A 16,573-nucleotide genomic window follows, 5' to 3' on the forward strand; every position below is an offset into this window, starting at 1 on the left:
TTTCATTTATTAAGCTTCAAATTTATTGTGATCCACGGAAAAATATACTAAAAATAGTATTTAATATACCAATTAAGATATTTCATTTTTTTTGCTAAACATGACAAAAAAAAATTTAAAATACTATTTAACTCACCTATCAACCGTAGTTTGAAAAATGAAAAACATGTCAAAGTTGAGCGGAGAATATCAAAGAGGAAGGTTTGAGAATGGAGTGATGAATGAGAAATTTAAAGAATTTTGTGGTGATCAAGACATTTCAAAGTTGAAGATTTAATTGTTAAAATAAGAAAATTTATTTATTAAATCATATTATTTTTTCAATATGTAAGGAAATCATTGTTTTAACTCAAGTGTAAATTTTTTAAACATTTGTTACAACGAACTTATCTTCTTTCTAATTGATATTATTTATGGGGAAAAAATGTAATTTGAAAAAAAAAAAAAACACATTTCTATAGTGAATATCCAACAACAAAAATTTATTCAAATAATAATTGCTATTTATTTTAGGGAAAAGTGAGATTTGATTCACTAATATAAAAATATATAGAAAAAAGAACCTCAAATATTTTAAATTAATATTATCTTCATCTATTTATTGTAAGAGTTTTTTTTAAATATAAAATATTTTACACTATGGTTGTACTTTGATATATAGTATAAAAATAATTAATTAATTAATTAATTATTTTATATTAAATAAACTAATCATAATTAAAATAATTATATATTATTAAATTTATTGTTTATTATTTATTATTTAATAAACAACGTTATTACTTTTTGAATTAATAATTATGATTAAATAGGATTTGTTTGATAATATTTCCTCTTAAAATTCTAGGAAAGAAAAAAATATATTAATGATTTTTTGCACAATATTTTTGTAGATTCCAAAATTTATCCCAATTTTATTTTTACATTAAATTTGAGCCCAATTTTGTCAATAAATTCTAAATCCTAATTATATGTGTTTTTTTGTCCACTCATCCTTTAATTTTTATTTTTATTTTATTATTATTATTTTTAAAATTATTTTAATTTTATTTTGTTTACTATTATTATTATTATATTCTATTTTATTTATTTTTATTTTTATTTTCCCTCTCCTCTCTCCTCTCTCTTCCTTTCTCCTTCACCTACCCTCACCCACCCACTTCTTCTCTCTCCTCACCATCGGCCATCATTTCACATTTCCTTTTCAATTTTTACTTTTAGTTTTTATTTTATTTTGGATTTTTTATTTTGATTTTGATTTTTTTCTCCCTCAATTTTTTCCCTCCCACTCTTCTCTCTCTTCCCCAAAAACTCCCTTTGGCCGGCCCCCCCTCCATCTTCATTTCCCTCCAATTTCTCCCCCCATTTCCCAAGAAGGGCAGCCCCAATTCCCAAGGACGGCTGCCATTTTTTTTGGGGGCCCCCTTCTTCTCCTTCCTCTCCCGAGTCTGCTACGGGAGGCAGAGGGGGCTCCTCTATTTTTTTTGGGCTCTCCTCCTCACAGCTGGGGAGGGCCTTTTTTATTTCTTTGATTTTCTTCCTTCCCGGAACACCCATTTTGGGACGGCCAGGAACCGAGACTTCTCCCCCATTTTTTTTATTTTATTTTTTTCTTTCTTTCTTTATCCTCTTCCATCATACCCGACTTCCAAAGGCACCAGGATCCTTCCTTCTCCCCTTTCATCTCATTTTCTTCCAATCATTTTCCATTTTTTTACCCACCAATCTCCCACTGTCGCCGGCGAGCCTCGGCCAGTCGCCGCCGACGGCCCGTTCCCCTTCTCTCTCGCTCCCTCATTCCCTCACTTCCCCATCCCATCCGTTTTCATTATTATTATTATTATTATTATTGTCATTGTTATTGTTATTGATATTGTTGTTGTTGTTATTTTCTTTAATTTTAATAGTAACCGTTGTTTGTGAAATTTGGATTGCTGAATTAATATGAAATTTGAGGTTGATTTGTTATTGGTAGATTAATACATAATTTGATTTCATTTATTGTTAGTGAATTAATTTGAAATTTGTTAATTTGGGTTTGTGGGCATGTTGTATTTGGTGATTAATTTGAGGATATTTAGATCATATCAATTGCATACTATTTATTTGGACTTAGGCCTATTGTTAAGTTGTTATTTGTTTGGGCTTGTTAATTGATGTGGATTTTGGGGCTCATAATGTGAGTGAGATTTGTTTGATTATTTGAATATTTGATATGAGTTTGACCAATTTGAATTGTTTAATTTAGACATGAGACAATTGTGGTGTATATTTAATTAGACTTAAATTATGGAGTATTAAATTTAGGTCTAGTAGAATTTATTTTAATTTACCCAATTTTAGGTTCGATTGATTGTGTTTGTATCTTTGACTATTAATTTGGATGTTCTAGGTTAAGACCTATAGTAATTTGGACTCATTTTAATTGACGAAATTTATGAGACTAATTTGAAATTGGAATTTGGGTTTGAATATTCGTTTAGGATTTTATATATCTCTGGATATTTACATTTGTGTTATTCTTGTTTTTGCATGGATCCACTCTGCAATCTTATTGGTCGAGTACGAATTGATGACACGTGGAGCTTGTTGTAAGTAGTTTATTTGGGTATATATTTTATTTCTCACTTTTTATTTGGTTTTATTTTTATTAGTTTGTATAAATATTCGTTCGCATGTATTTATTGAGTGTGTACAGAATTGAACATCGAACAAACTAGAAATTTTGTTTAAATGAGAGGAAGAAGTCAGTAAATGTGTTTTAATAAAACAACAATTTTAAAATATTATTATTAATAGAAGAAAGTTTTTATTTTATTTTTTATTTATTTATAAAAAAAATACATTTAGAAAAATCCAAAAGAAATGTTTTTAATGGAATTTGAAAATTTGTTTTTAAATAATATTTGTCAAAAAATTTCTTTGTTTAACAAAAATTTTCCAAATATTGTTTTGTAAATAAAGTTGTCCCAAAAATTAATTTTCAATAAAATTGTCCAAAAAAAATGTTTTTTAAATAAATTCTTTTTACTTGATTAAAATTGGATTAAAGGTCATTTTTTAGAAATAGATGATTTATTTATTTATTTTTATTTTTACTTTTATTTTTATTTTTTCCTTTTAAATTAAAAATTCTTTTGTAAATAAAGTCATGTCATTTTAAATAATTTATAAAAATCACTCTTTTAAATGAAAATGAATCTAAATACTTTTGTAAATAAAATTGTAAAAATCATTATTTTTTAGTAAAAGCAAGTAAAAAAATGATTTTTGCGCCCAAATTAAAATTTTGTAATGAATTCTTTTGATACAATAAGTGTAAATAGTTTTTTTTTTTTTAAATTGTATACAATTAAAAATTGAGAAAATAAATTGTTTCTTTTTATAAGTAAATAAATGGAAATCATTAATTCAAAATCATTTTTAATAAAATCCTTTGAAATTTCTTTAAAACTTTTTTTAATATCTTTTATTTATTTAATTCAATAAATCATTTTGCATAATTCTCTTATTATTTATTTTGTGTATTTTTGTAATTAGATTTCATCATTGTTTTTGTACATATTAATTCTCACCAGGACTTGTATATTGATTATTTTTCTTGGTATCCATAATTAACCAATTAATTGCTACAATTCCCTCAATTAGTTTAATAGAGACCGTATGTATACGGGCTTAAAGGGGTGCTACGGCTCACCACCGTACCTTCCCAATAAGTAATCTGACCCTCGGACCTAAACTTGGTTTTTCACAGACCCGTTTTTTTCCTTCAGGGTCACACTTAGGGTTTTCTTTCTTATTTGGTTTTTCCCTTAAAAAAAATAAAACAAAAATAAGTGACGATTCCAAGTCATTTTTTTTTTCAATAAATATAATCATTTTCAAATAAAAAACGAGTTTCGCCATCGAGTGGGAACGCATCGAGCAAAATGCGGGGTCCACAATTTCCTAAACTTTTAGCAAACTAAAATAAGAATCTTACGGGGCATTTGTTTGAAATTATCAATTGATTTAAATGACATGGCAAGTAAAATGACATTTTTGGGAATAATTGGATGACTCATTAAAAATTGCATGTATTTAAATTATTTTTAAATAGATGAAGTTAATACTAATTTAAAATATTTGAGGTTCTTTTTACTATATATTTTCATATTAGTGAATCAAATCTCACTTTTCTGTTTATTTTATTACACAAACTTATAACCCTAAAACATGTCAAAATAATCATTTATAATCTTATAATTTATTTTAAAATCTTCTATCAATAATTAATATTTTTAAAATTAATATTGTTTTATTAATTTATTTTATTGTAACTTCATATGAAAAATTATTATAATTAAAAAGAATGTAAAATGAGGAGGGTATGAAGAATATGAGAAAGATACGAAGAATGTGAGGATTCTTCATACCCTCTTCCATTTTTTATTTTTTTTTAAATTTCCCTCAATTCTAACTTAGTTCCTAATATTAAACTATTTCAAGTCAAAAAAACTTAAAATTATTAAAATTGTGAAACTCTTAAGTAATTCTTAAAATTGTTTTAAATGTAACATTTTTTCATCTCCTCATATTCTATCTTAGAATTAAAAATTATAATTATCTACTTTAAGAATTTCCAAAAATATTCATTTCCTAATTAGAAACTATTGTAATAGGAGCATGTCAATCATGAAAATTTTAAAATTTCCATAAGAATATTTTTCAAAATGAATTTTGATAAAATATCTACTCTCAAAATTTTTAAATCTATTTTTCTAAAACTCTCATTCTATATACAATTCCAATTAATAAATGTTTTATTTAGCAAATGTTTCAAAGAAATTTATTTCCATCAAATTACGAAGCATTTTGGTAATAGTCTTTTAATTATAAATTATCTCTCATGAAAATTTTCAAAATATTTATTTTCCAAATTAAAAACTCTAGTGTAATAAGGAAATTACCAATTTATGAGATTTTGAAAATCTTGAGAGTGACTTATCCAAGAAAGGAACTTCAACTTCTCACATTCAAAATTTGTCACAAATTTACTTTTCTTATCCTTACACCATTCCAATGTAATAAATATTCTCGTGAAAACTTCATAATAATTTATTTCACTAAATACTACCAAAATCACAACTTTTTTTAATAATTTCTTAATGGATAATATATTCTCTATAAAAAAACTTCCAAAGATGTTTATGTCCTTAAAAGGAATAAAACAATGCATTTTGGATTACGTCTCCATTAAATTACTAAAAGTTTTCAAAAATATTTTGGTAACCCTTCTGATTATAAATTCTCTATCATGAGATTTTTCAAATCTATTATTTTTCTTTTAAACTAAGACTCTTATGCTAAAATAATTGCTCTTTTATTCTTTATCCTTGAACTAGTTATATCCAAAGTAAATAATTTCCTCATCCTCTTAGAGGGGGAGGAGATTGGAGGACTATATAGGTGTAATTCTCCTTTTCTTGGGGAAGAGTTGGGGGGGGGGGGGGGGGGGGGTTGGGGAGGGGGAGCCTAGAGAACCACCTATACATAATCAAGTGGATGGTTTAAAAAGGAATAACATTCTCATTAGCAACAAACAATTTAAATAAATAATCTTAGAAAAAAATTTCTCTTGAAAATTTACTAAGAATATAAAAAATATTGTTTTTTTTTAAAAAGGTTTGTGAGAAAATAAAGGCCAATCTTAATTACGAAAATACCCAAGAAGGAAGGTAAATTGGGTTTTTTTAAAAAAAAAATTCAAACACAATATATTTAAGCAAAAGAAGCACAAATATAAAGAGATAAGGTTAGAGAAAGCAAAGTTGGATTTTATAATGGTTAGACATCCTTTGCCTACGTCCACTTTCCTCAAGCTTCTAACAAAATGAGGGTTCCACTATACTTGAAGTTTCAACCAACCTTCCAACACCTTTACACTTGGATTCCGGCTCCAATGGGCTTTTACACAATCCCTTCAAGTCTCTACTCGCTTGAAGCTTCTAACACTCAAATAACAAATTTAAATATTTCAACCTAGCTCAACAAGAGCTCAAATACAACTCAAATGCTAGGAAAAATCACAAGGGTGCACTAAGGAATATGCAAGTGGATATTTAATCCATCAAGGAAAGAATGAGAGCTTTTTGATGAAGAACAGGTAGATAAACAAATATATCTAAACTTTTCACCCCTCGTGAACTTGTTGAACTTTCTTGTGATGAAGGCTAAGTCTTCACTTTTTTTTTTTTCTTCAACTTCTTCTTTTTCCTTAGTCGTAGCTTGAGAGCTATGCTCTTCTTCTTTTTGTCTTCTCCTTCTTGTTGCTTCTTTGCCAAAGTGATCTCATATGTCATCAATGATCCTATGAGCTCCTCCAAAGATAGCTTTGTTAAGCCTTTGGCTTCTTGAATTGCGATGACCTTTGCATCCCACTTTGATGGAAGTGACCTCAAGATCTTCATCACCTTCTCCAATTCCTTGTAGGTTTTTTTCAAGGCTTCAAGACCATTTACAATATAGGTGAACCTAGTGATCATCTCAACAATAGTTTCATTATCTTTCATAAAAAACAATTCATAACTATGAACAAGTAAATTGATTTTTGACTCTGTAACTTAATTTGTTTTATGAGTTACTTCAAGTAATCTCCAAATTTCTTTAGCCGATTTGCATTGACAAATTCTATGATATTCATTTCTATCTATAACACATTGCAAACTATAAACGACTCTAGCCTTTAATTGAAAATTTCTTCTATCACGCCCATCCCATTCTTGTTTGGGTTTTGGAACCATGACTCCATCAACTAGTTTTGAAGGAATAGTTGGGTCATCTTCAATGATATCCCATAAGTTTAAATCAATTGATTGTAGAAACCAAGTCATTTTAGTTTTTTAATAGAGATAATTAATTCCCGTAAAAAAAAAAAAAAAGAGGTCTATTAGTTGCAAAACTTTCCATGTGAGATAAGCTTGATGGATTAGTCATGTCCTCTTAAATGATTAAGTTTTAAACAAGAGGCCTAACTTTGATACCAATTGAGAAAATAAAGGCTAATCTTAATTAAGAAAATACCTAAGAGAATGAGGAGGAGGGGAGAAGAGGGGGAGGAGGTGAATTGGGTTTAAAAAAAAAAAAAAACCTTTTCAAACACAATATATTTAAGCAAAAGAGCACAAATATAAAGAAATAAAGTTAGAAAAAGCAAAGTCAGATTTTATAGTGGTTCAACAGCCCTTGTCTATGTCCACTCTCCTCAAGCTCCTAATTGAGTGACGATTCCACTATACTTGAAGTTTTAACCAAGCTTCCAATACGTTTACACTTAGATTCTGACTCCAATGGGCTCTTACATAATCCCTTCAAGTCTCTACTTACTTGAAGCTTCTAACACTTACATAACAAATTTAAATCTCTCAACCTAGCTCAACAAGGGCTTAAATACAACTCATATGCTAAGAAGAATCAGAAGGGTGCACTAAAGAATATGCAAGTGGAGATTTAATGCACCAAAGAAAGAATGAGAGTTTTTTTTATGAAGAACAGGTAGGTAAACAAATAAATGTAGGTGTTTGTAAACCCTCAATTTTGTCCCTTTAGCACGTCTTTAAGTTCACTTCCAATGCTCCACAGTAGTTCCCTGGTGGCCCATTGCTACTCATATTACTTACTTTTTTTGAGTCATCTTGGAGACTTTAGTTGAGGGATTTATCTTATCCCTTATTGTGACCCTTGGCAATCTTGAGTTAAGTCTAGGATTTTCCTTTCTTTTTTGGACAGCTCATTTAGATACACTTTTAGGATAGCGCACTTAGGCACCGTAGGTCACCTATAGATGTTTCTGCATGGTTTGCACGGTTGCATGACTCATATTTTCGTATAGTTGCATGACCCGTATTTTTGCATGGTTGTATGACTCATATTTTTTGTGGTTACATGGCTTGTATGGCTTGCATGTGTTTGATTTTTGTTTTTATTTTATTTTACTTTATTTTTATTTATTTATTTTTTAGGTGCGTGATTTAAATTTCTTTTGATCTTCAATTTCATGATATTTTTTTATGTTAATCTTTATTTTATTTTATTTTTATTTTTATTTATTTTTATTTTTACCTTTATTTTATTTCTTGCATGAGGAAACGGGATGGCATTCTTTTTGGAAGGAGGATAACCAGAATCTTGGAGAAAGGAAAGTGGCAGATTTTTTTAGTAGGAGAAAGGAAAATTTCCTTTTTTAAAAAAAAGGAACAAGAAAAGAAAGCAAGAGAACAAAGGAGGTTTTCAAAAAGGGGACTGGCAGCACACATGGAGAACAGGGGAAGAAGGAAAATAGGGATTCACGATTTTGTTGAGGATTTTCAGAGAATAACCATAGCAGGGAAGCCAAGTAATCGGGTGGAGACTGCCCAGGATGAATATTCCGAGAAAGGTGGGAACTTTATAAAGGCTGTGTAAAACGGGGTTTCTTGGGGTTAGACAGATGCAGAGGTTATCATAGTCCCTGAAGGTTCTTAGTTTGTGGCATTCTGGGTTCAATGTTCGTGGATTTAAACTATGAAGATGTTCCTCGTATATTTGTGATTGATTGACGAATCTGCATTCTTTGGGTTTTGTACGGTAAAAAATGGGCATCTAAGGTTTGATAGTTTGGTTGAAATTGAGGTTTTTCTCGGCATTGAAAGTCAAGAAGACAACCAGTGGATTGAGGATTTCTCTCGGGGAAGTAGTGGAATGGAGTTTAGTTCAAGCGCTGCGGAATCTTGCTCTATATCCTGGCGGAACAGTGTTTAGTCTGAGGCTACATCCTCAAAATATGTTGAAATGCTATTAAAATATGTTGGGCAGGAAGAAATTGTTCCAAGTCAAACTACTGTCAAGGACCCAGGTGCCTATGATGAGTTGGGTCGGAGCATGCTGTTGAAGTCAGCAACAGAGGTGCAGAAAATTGTGCCATATTAGAGCAGAGGATAACCTCCCATGCGCAGCTGACTTATGGAAAGAGCAGTTTTGTGAAGAAAAATGATGATTTGTTGGAAAGTGGGAACCAATTGAATAGTGAAATTTCAACTAGTCACTTGAACACTTCTCTGTCATCTGAGGAAACCAATGAACTTTCTGAAGGTAATTATTATGGAAGTGGAAGCCATCATGAGGGAGATATTTCTAGTAAGCTTGCGGTATCTTCTTCAGTTGAACTGCGTGGGGAATCACATACAACTGAAAATGTAAAATGTGTAATTGGAGTTCATGGAAAAGATATAAATGCTGAAAAGATCGTGTTCTAATTTCCACTCCATCAGCCTACTCAAATACGCATTCAAAACGCAATCTCCAGGCAGAGTGGTGCTCATAATTTTGATTCAGATGTTCCTGTTGTTGGGGTGCAGAATGTGAAGTTGAGTACTGATTTGAGTAATTTGGAACATGAGATTGATGGATCCTTGTTTATTGGTGAATGTAACAGAGAAAGTGAGGATGATAGTGTTAGCTTTGGATTGATTGTTATGGCAGTGAATTCTTCTTCTGAACATGATACAGTGGCTTTTATATTTAATGAAGGCAGGGTAAAAGAATTAATTTTGCGGTCGTTTGAAGAGGCGAAGAAGTAGGTAATCACAGGAGCCTGAACTTTTCTTCTGAGAGTATTATTCAGGATGAGAAGCTGTCCCACTTCCAACTATATTCATCAGTAGAAACAATGAAGAATCTAATTACCTGTAGCAATGCACTTTCTCTCAGTATCGATACATCAGAATCTGAATTTGGTGATGTTCCCAATCGTTTTATAGCAATGAGACCTCCTTACACATGGCGAACTCAGCTCTATCAAACATCTTTATCCAAGGATGTGACGGACCGCCAGATGTCACTTTCCTGTGGTCTGAGAGCAAATAAAGAAACTGATTTTCCATACTGCATGAGGACCTTTTGGCTTTGATATTTCGTTAGGTGCCACTCTTGCCACAATAGGAAATGTTCAGAATGGTTTTAATGCAACCCAAGTTAGTCCTTGTGGAGGGTGAGGCGAATGATGGTCATCAATGAAGTCAGCTGCTGTAGAAATCAGTGATGAATGATTCATCCAATTTTGCATCTTTCATGTGTCAGTTCTGGTTCATAGAATATAGAAAATCCCTGAATTTGTTGATTATTTATGGAGAAGTCTGAAACTGAAGCCCTACTGAAGCTTTTGCCTTGGCCTAATTTTGCCCAGTTTTCTGAAATGATACTTATTGCTCCACACGATTTGGATCTGATCTACCTTCTACATTGTATTCTCCTCAGAAATCGTTTTCCAGTAATGGCATATTTTAATTCGGAGTTCGACTTGAAGGATTTCCGCATCCCTGATTATATTCTTGTTCCAAAATCAGAGGTTGAGGTTGTTTCTTATGTACCCGAGTGTTCAGTGATAGTGTTCATCAACTCCAAGAGCAGAGGATCCAACTGGCAAGGGCAATCTATAGTGATTCAGATGTGTTTTTCCTAGATGATCCCTTTAGTGCAGTAGATGCACATACAACTGCAATTCCTTTCAATGAATGCGTTATGGCTGCTCTTGCTCATAAAACCGTCATTCTAGTGACTCATCAAGTGGAGTTTCTCTCTGAAGTTGATAAAATTCTGGTTATGGAAGCTGGACAGATAACTCAATCAGGAAGCTATGAGGAGCTCTTGACATTCGGGACAGTATTTGAGCAGCTCGTAAATGCACACAAGAATGCAGTAACAATATTGGAATTTTCAAATGATGAACAAGTAGAACCTCAAAAATTGGATCAGAATCTGCTAGAGAAGTCTCATGGATCTCTCTCCACCAAAGAAAACAGTGAAGGAGAGATTTCTATGATGTTAGGTAAAAGCCACAATCTTGTATCATTATTGCACAGGGAATAGAATCTTGTTGCTGATATATTTTCAATTTTAACTATTACAATAGCATCTGAAGCTATTATATCTTGTGTTCTTAAATTTATTAAGAACCTGTTGAACCTTGATAGTGAATTGGATGACGAAGACATCACTATCAAAAATGTTCTACTTCCGAACATTGAGACTCTCATCCGCAGCTTGCATTGTCTTTTCCAAAGTTGTAATGCCACAAAAAGCATATTGGTCAAATATCCTGGAGAAACAGAGCTTAGAATTTTCAAATTGTTGTCAAAATATATAAAGGATCCATTGCAAGCAAGAAAATTCATTGATAACTTGCTCCCCTTTTTAGGAAAGAAAGCTCAGAATTCTGATGCATGTTTGGAAGCTTTGCAAGTTATTCGAGATATTATACCAGTTTCAAGGAGTGAAACTTCTCCAAAAATTTTGAATGTTGTTTCTCCTCTTCTAATTTCTGCTGGATTGGATATGCGTTTGACCATTTGTGATCTTCTTGGTGTTCTTGCTGAAACCAACCCTTCGGTACTCTCTGTGACAAATCTTATAAGTGAATTGAATATGACCTCTGTTATGGAAACGGGTGGCCTGGATTATGACACCAAAGTTCATGCTTATGAAAAGATTAGCATGGAGTTCTTTTATCCTATCCCAGAGAATCAGGCACTGGTCATTTTGTCGCGTTGTATATATGATATGTCATCCAATGAACTGATCCTAAGGCACAATGCATACAGGTTATAGGTTTCTTTTGTTGAATTCTCCGTCCAAATTCTTAAACTTGGAGTGAAGAGTGATCATGAAATGTCTGAAGCAATGGTAACATCCATAGCTGATGGTTATTGAACTGAAGCATGCATTCAGCGCATGATAAACAAATTCCTTTTGAAACCGGCAGTATGTTGGGCATGGAGTTTGCCAAGAGAGGTTCTGAAACTGTTGAGGTGGCTCTCTAAATTTGATTGAATGCGAGACTCATAAGAATGCTGTAAGAGCAACCAGAAAGCAGGCAGAAAAACCACATACAAGCAGCTTTAAATCAAGTTGCTGCATTCGTGATTAAAGGAAGTTACAGGCACCAGGTCAGGGAATGGACGAGTATTCATGGGTTTGGAGAATGTTGACCTCAGAATGTACATGTACTGGAGTTCCCTAGCTGCTTCAAATTACTTCCAGGTTGCACATTTGCTCTCTTTTTCCTCACGTTGGAAATTCAGCATTTTCCACTATGAAGCCAGTCCGTGAGATGCTGTCTTTCAGTGTGTTCACTCCATATTATTCTGAGACTCTGCTTTATAGTATGGATGAACTCCAAAAGAAAAATGAGGATGGAATATCAACTTTGTTTTAACTCCAGAAAATTTTTCCAGATGAGTGGAAAAACTTTCTTGCTCGGATTAATCGGGATGAGAATGCACAAGATTCAGAACTTTATGATAGTCCTAGAGATGTCCTTGAGCTTAGATTTTGGGCTTCTTACCGGGGACAAACATTAGCAAGAACTGAAAAAAGAGGAAAAGCCTGATTATGTGAGGGGTGCTGTTAACGCTGTTCAAGATCTCTATGATGTTGTGCGACATGATGTACTTTCTATTAATATGAGGGAACATTATGAGACATGGAATCTGTTGTCAAAAGCAAGGGTTGAAGGACACTTATTTTCTAAGTTTTTTTCACAAATTCCTTTTCATGAAGATGCCTGCAGCTAAGCCAGTCCGTGAGATGCTGTCTTTCAGTGTGTTCACTCCATATTATTCTAAGACTCTGCTTTATAGTATGGATGAACTCCAAAAGAAAAATGAGGAGATGGTCAGAGCATCAGGGAAATTAAAGCTACTTGATCGTTTCCTCCCAAAACTTCAGAAAGCAGGGCATAGAGTGCTGCTTTACTCACAGATGACTCGCCTTATGGACATTCTAGAAGTCTATCTACAAACGAATGAATTCAAGTATCTGAGACTGGATGGCTCAACAAAGACCGAGGAAGGGGGACCAAGCTAAAGTAATTTAACGCTCCGGACTCTCCTTACTTCATGTTTCTTTTAAGCACTCGTGCTGGAGGTCCTGGTCTGAACTTATAAACAACAGACACTGATATTTTTGGACAGCGATTGGAACCCTCAAATGAACCAACAAGCAGAGGATCAGGCCCATCGTATAGGGCAAGAGAAAGGGGTAAGAGTTTTTGTGTTGGTAAGTGTTGGATCAATTGAGGAGGTAATCCTGAAGTGTATAATTTCGAAGTCCTATGCTCTCACTGATTCTACAGAGAGCCCGGCTGCCACGATATTTTTTTTTCTTGTTCCAGTCACATCGAAGACTCAGAGATGATGTCTGACCAACTTCAAAATCAGCCAGAGGACTAAACTGGCCCTTTTATAGCAATCTCATTCGTGTCTTCCCCACTCTCATACCAAAGAGCATATTTAAAATGCCAGTCATGTACAGAACAAGAATTGTAGCTACCCCAACTAAGCAAGCTGGAATTATCGTTTCCTGTTAAGTTCCATTGTCACCCGTGATTGAATGAAGCTCTCAAGCTCTCTTCCAGTAATGTCTTTGATATCAAATGCCCACCAGAATCCCTATTCAGTAACTGCTTCAAGTCAGTAGTAAAGTGAAGAGCTGTGACTAGATTTGCTTCATGAACTCTCCTCATCAGGGCAGTGGACCATTTTCCATACCATATCAGTCACACTCTGGTGGCCTATTATGTGTCAGTTTGAGCTCATGGATCCAAGGGAGACACGGATATGGAAAGCTGATTACGCCAGGGTCCGTATTTCTCAAGAGCAACTCAAGTTTGCTGGAACTCTTCACCCCTCACCAGATATCACTAAAGCTTTGAACAACAGGGAGTCCCGGAAAGTGCCGAAAGAAAGCAGAATGTATTCAGGGATTCAACACCAGCAAGGCAGTCAGTCACGTCTCCAGGCTTCACCCATACAGATGCCACCTTGGTGCCCACCATCCTCTTCTTATTACTTATTTTCTTTCTTGTGAACTTACACGTTTTTTTAATTTGGATTTCAAAATCTTTTCCATTAAATAACTCTTTTTTTCTTTAAAATCCCATCCTTAGGAGTTCATAGACATTAAAATCCAGATTTCAATAAATCTTTTACTGCCATTTTTCCTCTTGGCATGCATTTTCACTATTTTATTTTAACTTTCAACCATTTTCTTGATTTTCTCAAATTTTCGGCAAACGTGAACAAACTTCATGATTCCAAACAATGGAATTCAAAGAATCAAATCATGCAAAATTAATTAGGGCTTTGGTGGGGCCCGACATCCACGATATTCTCTTCAATGTTTGCTTGATATCTGATTGATTGTGCTTCCTCTTTGAGGTACGTGAGATTATTATGCACCTTGTTTCCCATAGAGGTGTGGATGCTCGCTAATTAGGTACGCTCTTTCTACCCTCCAACTCTAAAATTCTATGAATGTGTATGTTATCATGAGTCATGTCCATGTTTGATGCCATACTTGATTGCCTTGATGCTTGTTTGATCATCTTTGATAAAAATGCATGTTATGTGTCATATTTTCAAACTAACCTTTGATGTCTTTTGATGGTGCTTAAGAAGCGGTTCAGGTATGCACCCTAACTCTCCTTTATTGTGATTTGATATTGTTTTGCATGCTATTTTTTGAAAATCACCTTAGTCTACCTAGGTACCCTCAATTAATCAACTGATTGCCCCATCTCCCTCAACTTAGTCGGTAGAGACCTTTATAGGACTTAGAGGGTGCTACCTCTTAGAGGTACCTTCTCAATAGGTAACCTAATCCCTGGACCTAGACTTGAGTTTTTCAAAGACATGCTTCTCCAAAAATTATAGAGTCGTTTTTTAGGGTTTTCTTTTTTGTTTTATTTTTCTTTTAAAATAAAAATAAAATAAGTGGCGACTCCGACTTTTCCAAAACTAATTTTTTACTAAATAAAAGCAAGTCTTGCCGATTGAGTGGGGATGCATGTGAAAAATCTGGGTCCACGGTGAGCTCATAAATGAAGTGAAGCTCTCAATTTATAGATTTCTAGCATCGGGAGTCAAAATGCCAAAAAGTAGCCTCGATTGATCAAAGAAGGGGTCGACCGGTTGACTAACTATTGGACAATAAATGCATGACAGGTGACCATTAGGCCTTGACCAGATCTTGACTGGACCTTGATCGGGAAAGCGTAACCAGTTGATTGGTACCCTAATCGGTTAAGTCGGTTGTTTAGTGTCTCAATTGGTTCACCATTTTTTGCTCAAAAATCTATATTTTTCTATTCATTTTTACTTCTAACACTTATGCAAGGTCTTTTGGTCAATGAATACGTCAATTTTGAAATGATTTGCCTAAGGTTCATATGTTAAAACTCAGGTTTTAATGGAAATTTAACTTTGATGCATAAACCAAGTTTTTAAAGATGCATGAAAATATATGAAAATCCTAAGTGCACCCATGCATTCATCTTACATATGTTTTCTATGATTAAAGGGTCTTCCATTTGTCTTGATCTTGCATCCATTGGGTCCTTTGATGAATTTCTCGAATATCCTTTTGAATTTTGAAAACTAAAACTTGAAATTCTTTTTAATTCAAAACAATTAACAACTTGACTATGGTTTGTTATCATCAAAACACAATTAGAAGAACCCTTAGGCTAATAGTTTGAACACTTATTTTACTAACTTTTTTAATTATAAATTATCTATCTAATTTCCAAAATTAATTTATTTTCTTTAATTTCGAAATCTTATGCAAAAAAAAAATATTTTATAAAGATTTGGAAAATAAAAGTTTTTCCTTAAAAGAAAGATTTTATTCTTAGAGATCTCAAAGATTTGAGAAGATTTTAAATAAAATTAAAATCTCTAAAAATTAATTTTAAAAAGGAAAGAAAGTTCTTGATCCTTTTCGAATTTATTTTTTCTTAAAATAAAATTTCCTAATGATGCACATTCCAATTTAAATAAGTTTTCTAATTTTGAAAAATTCATGAAAATTTATTTTCAATTAAGAATACCATTATTATTTAGGGCCACATATGTAATTAATAAAGATAACATATAATAAAAACAAGGGAATAATTAAATAGAAATATTTCTCATGTCCTTTATGGACTTTATTGCATATTTGGTAATTAAAATTAGGACAAAATTCAAATTACCAAAATAGCATTATAACCAAATATTAGGTTTAGTAAAAATTGAAAAACCCCAAAAGGCCCGATTACCACTAAAAAATGAGCCCAAGAAAAGGCCCCAACAACCAAAAACAATTTGGCCCAAATTGAATCCTAAAACAACATGCTTTTTGCACAATCTTGCTTCAATCAACTATATCTCTTGTTTAAACTCCAAATTGCAAATCGTTTGAAGCGTTGGATTCCCAACTTCCTAAGCTTGAAAACTATATATGGTTTGCCCTAAGAAACTCACAGGACTAGCCCCAATTTTAAGTCACAGTCAGCATCATTGTGTTATCATGCTCTTTGTGTAGCTTTGCTTCAATTGGTCAAATTTTCCCTTATTTCAACTTTGAATTGTGATCCATTTAAAGCATTAGATTCCTAAATTCCTAAGCTTCAAAAAACTCATGAGAGATGGTCTCAAGTTTGAGTTAAAGTTGATGCCATTGTTCTGCCATGGATCTCAAAACAAGAACTTCGAAGAATATTTCTTTTTTCTTAAATCAC

This window comes from Vitis vinifera, chromosome 12, assembly GCF_030704535.1.
Source record: "Vitis vinifera cultivar Pinot Noir 40024 chromosome 12, ASM3070453v1".
Lineage (NCBI taxonomy): Eukaryota > Viridiplantae > Streptophyta > Magnoliopsida > Vitales > Vitaceae > Vitis > Vitis vinifera.